This window comes from Haplochromis burtoni, unplaced genomic scaffold (assembly GCF_018398535.1).
Source record: "Haplochromis burtoni strain Fernald_Lab_line unplaced genomic scaffold, NCSU_Asbu1 Contig_22, whole genome shotgun sequence".
NCBI classification, from domain to species: Eukaryota; Metazoa; Chordata; class Actinopteri; order Cichliformes; family Cichlidae; genus Haplochromis; species Haplochromis burtoni.
In genome coordinates, this window is record NW_024582383.1 from 1,055,785 (window position 1) to 1,067,215 (window position 11,431).

The 11,431-nt window shown below is 41.9% G+C and overlaps 1 long non-coding RNA gene across 1 annotated transcript; it reads left to right on the forward strand.

Annotated features, from left to right (window-relative positions):
- Window positions 1–3,911: 3,911 nt before the first annotated feature.
- On the forward strand, window positions 3,912–6,403 carry LOC121814149. The gene is made up of 3 exons (XR_006054129.1): window positions 3,912–4,532; window positions 4,812–5,499; window positions 5,832–6,403. It is a non-coding gene; the product is annotated as an uncharacterized LOC121814149 (long non-coding RNA).
- The last annotated feature ends 5,028 nt before the right edge of the window (window positions 6,404–11,431 follow it).

Here is an 11,431-nt window from a genome sequence, read left to right on the forward strand (position 1 = left end):
CGATTTGGAAAAAAATGTCCAAAATTGTGGAAGACTAAAGCAGCGGTCCCCAACCCCCGGGCCTGGGACCGGTACCGGTCCGTGAGTCATTTGGTACCGGGCCGCGAGAGTTGAGGCTCAGGTGTGAAATGTTTAGTTTTCAGGGTTTTTATCAGTTTTCAGCGTTATTTTGTTATCATTTTGATCGTTAACTCAGTTTTCCTGGGTCTTTTCATGTGTGTTATGAATAAATCTTATTTTTTTCGGTACCGGTACTGGTTTTATTTTGTTGTATTTATCCGTGATACCTTAAAGGCCGGTCCGTGAAAATATTGTCGGGCATAAACCGGTCCGTGGTGCAAAAAAGGTTGGAGACCGCTGGACTAAAGCATTTGAGGATATTTGTTAATAATTCCCGTCATAGAAGAAAGTGACATGTCCCACAGACACAGATCCAAAAAACTTTGAGAATGTTATAAACTCCTTCAGCACGCCATTCATCAACAGGAACGGTGATTGGTCCATTGCCTGGTTGCGTTGTTTTGTCATCATATGCAGACTCCACAGGAAAACAGATGTAAACAAAACACAAACCTTTATCTGGCTTGGAAACAGATTCCAGAACCTCAGAATCCATGAAAAGCAAACAGCAAATTAAAGCCTTGGACTGACAGCGAGCACACGGGACAACAGCACAGACAAAGGGACGTCTGTGGTTATAAATATAGAAAGGCTGATTAGGGGAATGGGGAACAGGTGGGTAAACAGACAGGTGCAACTAATCAAAAGAAACAAAATAAAGGAAGTAAGGCACACGGAACTACAGACTACCAAAATAAAATGGGAAGTACCAGCAAAGAGACTAAAAAACAAGACATAGAAACAGAAGGGAGGCAGAATAAACAGGAACTGAAGATGTGAAGAAAAACCCTCAAAACTTCCCAAACACAAGAAATAGAAAATGCAAAAACCTCAAACTGAGGCAGAAAGCCCCGGGGTTCATGATATTAGGATATAGTATTTTATAAGGTGCACTGTGCAAATAACAGAATCTGGACTGGCAGGAACAATCCTCATAATTCTGTTAGAGAGAAATACAAATATGTGGCTGTGAATTTTTATAAGTTCATTGTCACACCGTCTTCTTTTATTAAATGTCAGTTAAAACACTGGGGCTCCTTCAATTTAATATTTAGTTGTCAAGTCATTTTTTATGAGGTTCACATATTGAATATACATAGTATCTTTCCAATATACTCAGTCTCTATTTAAAATTTTAGAAATTATGATTGAAACCAAACAATAGGAAAGTGTGTACGCAGAGCGTGACAGTACAGGAAGGATGAAATTGCTTTTAGAGGCTTGGTATGGCAGCAGAGAGAGAGAGAGAGATAAAATAAATAAAGAGAAAAGGACACACATGACGGTAAATTGGAGAGTGAGCGACAGTGTGTGTGTTCTCCACTGAGGCTCAGCGTCAGGAAGCTGGAGTCGCTTGACGGATGGAGCTTTTAATTGACTCCATCGACGTGGGACGAATGTTCGCCAATCATCAGAAGAGCTGATGCAAAACAATGGAGGGCTTTTGTCTCTAACAGAAGGGCCTCCATTAGACCAGATAATAGGCCAAGCTGTTGATATCTCTCGCCCTCTGTTGTTTCTGTTGAAGGTAGGTATTTCATTCTCATCCAGATGTTTTTTGCCTTCCCATCATCTTAATATACCTGCTTTCAGAGTGCTTCAGTAAATTGTGCTCGTTTGTCCCCTCAGTGTCCCGCTGTAGTCACTCCAAACCACGTTAAAGACAACACACCATCCTGTTAGAAGACTTGATAATCTGAGAATAATTTTGTTGGTTAATTAAATTTACAGGAAGAAACATTGATCAGCACATGAATGCAGTACATGGCCGGGACTGTTATTCAAAAAGTATTAAACATTGTTCACTTGTTTCCTTTAAAGTGCTAAATTACTTGCTGGAGAAAGTCATTTACCAGTACACGATATAAACCTTGGGCTCACACACCGACACACATCCCTGTTCTAAAGAGGACACACATAGAGTCTTTCTTTAAGAGTTCACCTCTGAACACAAAGCAAAGATGAAATCATCTGTAAGACACTTAAAAGCGATCTCCACGGTGATTCTACTGTAGGAACATGAAGAGGTTTGGCAAACTCACACCTCACACGCTGTTATTGGTGAGCTTTTTTTTTTAGCATGGTGTTTGTACATTACAGCGTTACAGAAAAATGTAATGTTAACGTGTTACACCTAACACTTTCTCAATTCAATTTAATTCAGTTTTATTTATATAGCGCCAAATCACAACAACAGAATTGTTGAAGTATTGAAGCTGTCCTGGGAGCCTACCGTGAGTTTTTCATGTTCTCTATCTAGTTGTTCCTTTGGGACATCTTGGCTATCTACACTTTCAGTCTCCACCTCTGGCTCAGTGTAGCTAATGGTGTCAATGCTCATGCCGAGATGCTCCCACATCAAGAAGGAAGCGTGCATCATTCTCTCACCAAATCATGTTGTTTTCAGCCGTTTTGGTGGAACAATGCGTTCACTCTCCGAAGATAAATTTGTTTTTGTGTCAGCAGACTGAGCAGATTGAACACCGCCCACAACCTCTTTAGCAAACAGCTGCTCTTTGGTGCTAACCTTGTGGCCCTGACCATCCATTGTCAAAGCTTGTGCCAAAGGCTCTGGAAGTATCGTACCTATGTTGTCCAAAAAAGCCTCCTCTGATACTTCAATGTTGGCATTCTGAGCCATCATTGAAAGTGCTTTGAAGCAATTTCAATGATCTCTATAGTGGCCTCTGCCAGAAGACTCTTGGTGGCTATGTCAGACTTTCCTGATTTCATGGAACGCCACTGCTCAGCTGTCATATTTTCATGAAACGATTGGATGACAGGAAGAAGACGTGCTACTGTCAGTTCCTTAATGTTCGCTGTTTTTAGGTTTTCCATTTCTAATACTTGTATGTTAGAATGGGTTAAATGACTGTTAGGTTTTGAGTTGATCGTGTCTGAAATGGACCTTCCACGTTGAAAGCGTGTAAAATGCAAGTTCCAAGTTTGCTGTTTCAGAGACAGTTCCTGCTCCTATTTATAGGTTTTTTGGCTGATGACGTCAAACAGAAGTTCAAAGGTTCAAAGGCAAGCCGGTTACGTCACAGGAAACGACTGTTCCATCGTCCCCGCCCCTAGCGACTGCTTAGCAGCCGTTACTATGTACCCTCCGGCCGAGAGTTGTTGTTGACATCGCGATAAAAGTTCCAAGCGACAGAAAAGCCGCTGGATTATTTGAGAGTTTTTCACTTCAGATGCTGAATGAAACTTTACCTGTGGTGTGTTAACAGGTGAGAGCAGCCAGCCAATCAGCCTTCAGTTTGCTGCGGAAAAACTCATTTTAACGGGTTGGTAACTGTGGCTGTGTCCCAATTCAGGGTCTGCACGCTTGAAGTACGCATTTTAAGTGCGATTACGTCACCGCCACGCGACGACGGCTGTCCCAATTCGAAGTGTGCTTCAAATGCGCCGTCGATTTCCCCAGATATCAAGCGTGGTCCCATATATCCCACAATTCATAGCGCGGCGGTGGGTGTGGATAATTTTGCCGCAAAATACGGCAGAAGGGAGCGGCCAAAGAGTGAACTGTCAAAAGTAAGTACTGAATATGACGTCACTTATTTATGTGCGAATGTTTAATGACTCCAGCTGGAGGAGGTGGCTGGGGAGAGGGAGGTCTGGGCCTCTTTGCTTAGGCTGCTGCCCCCGCGACCTGGTCTCGGATAAAGCGGATGAAGATGGATGGATGTTTAATAACTCAGCTAATTAATAAAGCTTATTTCATATTGTCTCTGTACTTGTAAATTTCTTTCAAGTTCACAGGCTGTTGCATTTTGGTGGAAGTTCTTTTTGGCAATTTTTCCAATAACTGACTGGGTTCAAAAAGAACTTTTTGGCAGGACTGCTATGCTTGTTGTCATCTGTTTACTGCTATACAATCACTTAAATTGTTATTAACTGCTGCATGCTAAGCTGCAGGAGTGCACTGAGGATTGAGACAAAATATGGTCTACAAACCAGCATTATATTAGTTTTTATCAGATAGTCCAGTGTGTTTATTTTTTGCTTTAATTATATTGTGCAGTTATTTGTTACCCTGAAATGCTTTATGCTTAACAACAGCTCGCTATTTTAACTTATTTTTGGACTCTTGTGATCAGTATGACCAGATTGTGTGAGTTTCCATACTAAAAGAGCTGTAGTGATAAAATAATTGGCATAAGAGACACTGATTTTTGGCATCATATACTGCAGAAGGTTTTTTTGTTTGTTTTTTTTGCATAATTTACCTTTTAATTAAACTGCATTCCCTGTATTGTAACAAAACTAACATTGTTTATATGTCAGAAAATTAGCAAACATGAATAAATGGCGAAAACAAAATAATTCTAACATATTTTTATTTTACTTATTTTAGGTCTGTGAAGCCAAACTTGATGCTGGGGATTTATTTTTGTCAGTGGAGCCAAATGGTAAGTTACAATTTGTGCATTTTGTCATATTGGAAACACCACCACATATTGTAACTTAATAGCTCTGTAGAACAAATGATATAAAGATTGTGATGTCAGGGTCCTTCTTAAGAAGTAATATTGCACTATTGATGATCGCATGCAGGTGGCATAAACTAAATATTCAGACGTGCTACCAACACATGATTCATTAACAAAAGCAGTGGAGCAGACTGTTTAGGGTCTTGTGGTTGTAATAACATCCATAACTGCAGGTTTGTCATTAATTTGTTTTCACAGGTCTAGATGATCACATCTGACTTTGTCATTTAAATGAGGTGGACTTGCAAACTTTGCACTCTTTTGGGTAAATTGCTGTCCACTACATATACACAGAATGTGCACAGTATTTCAGATATAAAAAGGGAGTATGTAATGGACTTGCTGGCTTTAATGTAAAAAGCCTGTTGTGTAACTTTAATGAGGCAGTTGGACTAAAGCAATGTGTTGCTCATCAAGGTAAACATCTGAGGAATAAGGCAATTGTTACTTGTCCTTTTACTCAGTGTTCTTTTAATCGCACATTTACTCCAGTTTTACATCACATAAGTCATTTTCACAATCATTCTACTTTAAAAGATTTCAAGACAGAGCTTATTGTTCTCTGAACTTCCTTGTTCGCTGAACGGCAGGTAAAGTGCATCTTTTTGTTTGTTTGCTTTTGTGTGTTTGTGTTTTCTCTAATGGGCCTCAGATGACGGTTTGCTTAAATTTGGGTCTCAAAGAATCTTTTTTTATTCTGCCTGTACTCCCCACCCCTCTTCTTCTGTTGCTCAGGTTGAAGCAGAATTTGCCCGTCTTACATCTGTTGACCTGAAAGGGTTCCTTTTTGCTGTGCTTGACCATTATGGAGAGGTTCGTGGAGCTGTACAAAATCAAGAGCGGCATAGGAGGGCTAACTAGGCTCATAAAATGCTTCGGTGATGATGTAAGTGTTCAACTGCGAAATCTAATCCTTTGTTTAAGTTTTAGGTTATCCAGTTCAACTGATGAACTCATTGAAAGAAAGCTGATAAGTAAAGTCTGTCATCATATTTCACAACTGGACATTTAGTGTGGTAACTTTTACTGTGTATATTGGTGGTAGGTTGGATATCATATTCTACTTGAATGTCCTGATAAGCCTGATTCAAAATCTCCAATGATAATCATATATTGATGGAATTATGTATCAAAAAGCTGTGAATTTGGAGCTGTCTGCATGCTTCATAAACACTGTTTAAAAAGTGTTTTTGTTTTCTTTTTGACTTCTTTGACCAGAGCCCTACACAAAGGAAGAGGACAGAGGACCTCACACACTCTCAAGACTGTGAAGGTTAGCATTGTTTCTTTCAGTAAATTTAATAATGACAGCACCACAGTGGATTTTAAACTAAACAATAGATGCCACATGATAACGTGTACTTTTTCCTCACCAAATGTATTATTACAAGATCTTTGACACTGGATTTGGTCTGGGTTTCAGAGAAACTAACTGGCAAGCTAGCATTGATATTATTAGTGTCTTGTGTTTATTCGTGTCTTCACCAGGGTCTTTGACATTTCGCTGCTGTACTGTTCACTTCAGCTTTACGTTTGATTTCTCACATTGTATATTGTAATGGCAGAGATATTAGGATATTTAAGGGGCTGCAGTGGCTGCTACAGCTGTGGGGGGCAATACTTTGGTGAAATGTCCTGGACCCTGGAAAAGAGACTGTGTAGACTGGGTAAGCAATTAAAGGTTACTGGCCCAGAGTCATTGGGCAGCTGGGTAAAGGTGGATGTTGATATTCAGTGCCAATTATGCAACCTGTTCAGCCATGTCTATATGCTCTTTTTTATGCTGTTAATATAGGGGGAAATAAACTTTAATCAATAAACTGATTAAAGAAGCATTGTCTATGGAGCCACAATCTGATCCTGTAGTGTAGCTGCAGTTTGCATATTTCATGTATTCTCAGCCAGCTTTGGTTTAGAGCACAGCCAATATTTAGCATAAGTAGATTTAAATTTACACACACTGGTGATGGCAGCTACATTGTAGCCACAGCCACCCTGGGCCGCACTGACAGAGGCAGTGACGTTTGTAGGGTTACTGAAGTTGGACTATCTGGTATATAATGATGTGCTACGTGATTGCTTAGCAGCGACACAGCTATGTTACATAAACATAAACAGTGAAGCTGGAGGATGAACGCTAATTTTTTCCACTCGATAAAATTAACTGTGAGGTTCCCTGATGGTTAGAGACAAATAGAATCGCATGGCAGGATGCTGTAAAGGACCAAACTTCAGCCAGGAGAACAACTGAGATAATCCATCCACAATACGAGGTTAGTCATTCATATACTGCTGCATGGGCTGGGCTGTAGTTACATCGTAAGGTTTAAAAACTGAGCTTAAATGAAAGCGGAATAAAAACACGAGAGAGGCCGACAGTGATCACTGACTGTTTTAGGGGCTTTTTGAGATTAAATAGAACAAGATACACAGAATTAAAACATGTTAAAAACACAACAGCCTTATTAAATGCAGAGTAGTTTTGGCCCTGAAGCAGGATTCATCACATCATCACTTAAAGACCGGATTGCAGCATAGGGTCACCTGGTCCAGCCCTAACTATATGCTTTAGCAAAAAGGAAAGTTTGAAGCCTGATCTTGAAAGTAGAGATAGTGTCTGTCTCCTGAATCCAAACTGGAAGCTGGTTCCACAGAAGAGGGGCCTGAAAACTGAAGGCTCTGCCTCCCATTCTACTTTTAAATACTCTAGGAACAACAAGTAGGCCTGCAGAGCGAGAGCGAAGTGCTCTAATAGGGTGATATGGTACTACAAGGTCATTAAGATAAGATGGGGCCTGATTATTTAAGACCTTGTATGTGAGGAGCAGGATTTTGAATTCTGGATTTAACAGGAAGCCAATAAATTGATGGCTACACCTTTAACGTGAACAAAGTTTAAGCTGTTGGCAGTTGAGCTGTCTCAGCGCTCCTCTCAGCTCTTTCATTCTTTAACATCTTTCAGCATTCTGTTTGAATACATCAGCTGTCCCCTCGCTCTCAAAACACTTTGCTACAGCAGGCAGCTCTCGGGGAAAATAACGCTCTGATAAACTCACTGCAAAGTTGAGCTGATGATAAGAATATAATATTTGGTATTCATAAATAATTACAATCATATTTACAGTGTTATAATGTGTTAAATATTGAGATGATATCTTTTCACTGTGCTGCCAGGAGGACTGAAAATCTATTGATGCAGTTTCTTCTTTTCTTGCACTGTATGACCTGTAACAAATCCATAAAATCAACTACCAGAACTGGAGCTGCAGGCACGAGCAAACCAAAGATGATTTATTTGAAGTGACTAAACTGGAAACAGGAAAAATTCTAATTTGACTTACACTTCTGTCCTTAACTGGGGCGAATTTTTCACAACCTTGGCATATACCCTCGAGTTGAACGTCAGGGCCTGATTCCCTTGATATTCTTGTCTCGCGGTCTCATCTGACTCCTTTCTCTTTGCTTCCTGTCATGAGCCCATTTTTTAGAGCACCTTGGTCTCTCACTAGATTCTATTTTTGCTTGGTGGTGATCTTCCCCATCACTGCTGGTTTAAAAAAATCCCTTCAGCAACAACCCATGCTAACAAGGTTAGCTACTTGTGTGTGGTATGAATTTTGAACGCAGCTAATTTTCCTTCATTTTTTACTCATCTGACAAACTATAAAGTACGAGTACACTGATAGTTTGCTCTGACTGACCATCTTTATGAATATTAGTTTGTAATTTGAACACTGGTAACATGATACAAGGTGATAGTGCAGCACATTTAAACTGACTGTGGCGTGTACTGTCCCTCAAACTGTATAACACAGGGGTTGTATCACATTGCTGTCGGCTGATAGCGAGCTGCTATGGAGGCAGTGCAAATACTCTTCAATCAGAATTTGGCATGAATAAAATCCCATGAGGTTTCTTTCTCGGCTGTTTCAGCACCAGTTTGTGTTTTACTCTCTGATTAGGACTATTTCAAAGTCTTCCGTACATTCGGATGAATCAGTGCAACACTGGAGCGAGTCAGGATCATTTTCTTTCAGAATTTGAAAAAAAAAACAAAATTATTTATGGCATTAAAATTTCAGTTAGAAAAAACCTTGACATGTTTTTGAAGAGAACTGGTCATAATGTTTAGAGAACAACATACGAGATGGAAGAAAGATGTTAAGTGTTATTTGCACTGGTACCAAGTGGCAGCATTTTGAAAGGAGTCTGCACTGAATTTGGGATCCAGATCAAAGTTCTCGTCTCCCCTGGCACTGACTGGATTTCTAAAACTTGCTGCTTTTGTAGCTCCCAAGGCAAATGTAGTTGGTTACTGTGAGCTGCTAAAATGATGAATAAGAACCATTGCCTGTGCATAGGACTATTCACTCACAGACCACTTTGTTAAGTATACCTGTCTAGACGGTTGTTACCAAACAAATCAAAGAAGAAAGGTGATGTGAACATGGCGTGGGTATTGGTTCCAGATAGTCTGAATGTTTCAGAAACTGCTGATGTACTGGGATTTCCCCCCTCACAACCATCTCTAGAGACTGGTCTGAGGAAGAAAATGAAAAACAGAATGTCAGTTATTTGGGGAAAGTGTCTTGTCGATGCCACCGGTCAGACGGGACTACTCCAAGATACGACTGAGTCAACAGTGAGTCAATAACTATGTTACAACCAAAGTATCAAGAGCATCTTGAGCAGAAATCAGAATCAGAATCAGAATGGGGTTTATTGCCAGATGTTGAGGTTTACAACATTAGGAAATTGCTGCGGTGCTTCAGTGCAAACAATAAGAATTAAAGTGCTATGTAGAAAGAAAGATATGTGCATGAGATATACATGAGATATATACATGAGAATAAGAATTATGAGTGCTACGTAGAAAGATATATACATGAGTGCAGGTGGTGATCAGTGCCAAACATGAAATGATGCAGTGACACAGCGTAGGGTCATGTGTTAGTGGTGGGGACAGTCATGTGGTTATTGTTCATGTGTCCAACAGCAGAGGGGAAGAAACTGTTCTTATGGCGAGAGGTTCTGGTGCGAATGGACCGGAGCCTCCTGCCTGAGGGGAGCAGGTCAAACAGACTGTGTCCAGGGTGAGAAGGGTCAGCTGAGATCCGGGCTGCACGCCGCAGTGTCCTGGAGGTGTACAGGTCCTGCAGAGATGGGAGTTTGCAGCCAATCACCTTCTCAGCAGAGCGCACAACACGCTGCAGTCTCTGTTTGTCCCTGATAGTGGCTCCAGCGTACCACACGGTGATGGAGGAGGTGAGGATGGACTCGATGATTGCAGTGTAGAACTGCATCATCGTCCGTGTTGGCAGGTTGAATTTCTTCAGCTGCCTCAGGAAGTACATCCTCTGCTGGGCTTTCTTGATGACGGAGGTGATGGTGGGCTCCCACTTCAGGTCCTGGGTGATGGTGGTACCCAGGAAGCGGAATGAGTCCACAGAGGTGATGGGGGTGTCAGTCAGGATGATGGGGGGGAGTGGGGCTGTGTGCTTCCTGAAGTCCACAATAATCTCCACTGTCTTCTGGGCATTCAGCACCAGGTTGTTGTGGCTGCACCAGGTCACCAGACGTTCAACCTCCCTCCTGTAGGCAGACTCGTCCCCGTCCGAGATGAGCCCAATGACGGTGGTGTCATCTGCGAACTTGATTAGCTTGACAGACTGGTGGGTGGAGGTGCAGCAGTTGGTGTACAGGGAGAAGAGCAGAGGAGAAAGAACACAGCCCTGAGGGGAGCCAGTGCTGATGGTCCGGGAGTCCGAGACATTCTTTCCCAGCCTCACGTGCTGCTTCCTGTCCGTCAGGAAGTCAGTGATCCACCGGCAGATGGGATCAGGCACATTCATCTGGGAAAGCTTGCCTCGGAGATGGTCTGGAAGGATGGTGTTGAAGGCAGAGCTGAAGTCCACAAACAGGATCCTGGCGTAGGTTCCTGGGGAGTCCAGATGCTGCAGGATGTAGTGTAGGGCCATGTTGATGGCGTCGTCTACAGACCTGTTGGCTCTATATGCAAACTGCAAGGGGTCCAGGAGGGGGGCGGTGAGGGTCTTGAGATGGGAGAGAACCAGGCGCTCAAATGACTTCATGACCACAGATGTCAGAGCCACGGGTCTGTAGTCATTTAGTCCAGTGATCCTAGGTTTCTTGGGGACAGGGATTAATGATGATGTTGCTATAGTAACGGAAGACCACAGTGGGTGCACACCTATCAGCTGAGAGTGGGAAACTGAGGCTGCACTTCCCATTGGTCAATCTAAACTGGACCACAAAAGACTGAAAAATGTCGTCTGGTTCGATGAGTGTTGTTCCTCAGTATTTCCATCCTTTCGTAACGTCTGATGACTGTTTCCAGGTTCAAAGTCTCTGCGCTGTCTTGATGAATAACAGCTGGGAGAAAATGATCCCCAAACATCGTCTTGCTTGCTGCTGATTTATTAAGTTAAGTACCTGTTGAAGGTCAGTTGTTCCAAGACATTGTAACTTAATAAATTAGCATTAAGCAGGTCAGTGTGGGCTTTGATTCCACTGTGTTGCTTTCAGCAGGATAACATAACATGCCAAAAGCTCAGATCATCTCAAACTGGTTTCCTGAACGTGAGTCTTAGTTCACTGCACTCAAACGGCCTCAACAGTCACCTTCAAAGATTCACATCGTGGGTGAGCAGTCGATAAATCTGCTGCACCTGTGTGATACGATCACACCCACACAAACCAAAATGAATTCAAAGACCTTGTTGAATCTATGGCAAAAAGAATTAGGGCAGGTCTGAAGGCAAAAGGGTTCCAGTCTGGTAACTGCAAGGTGTAGCTAA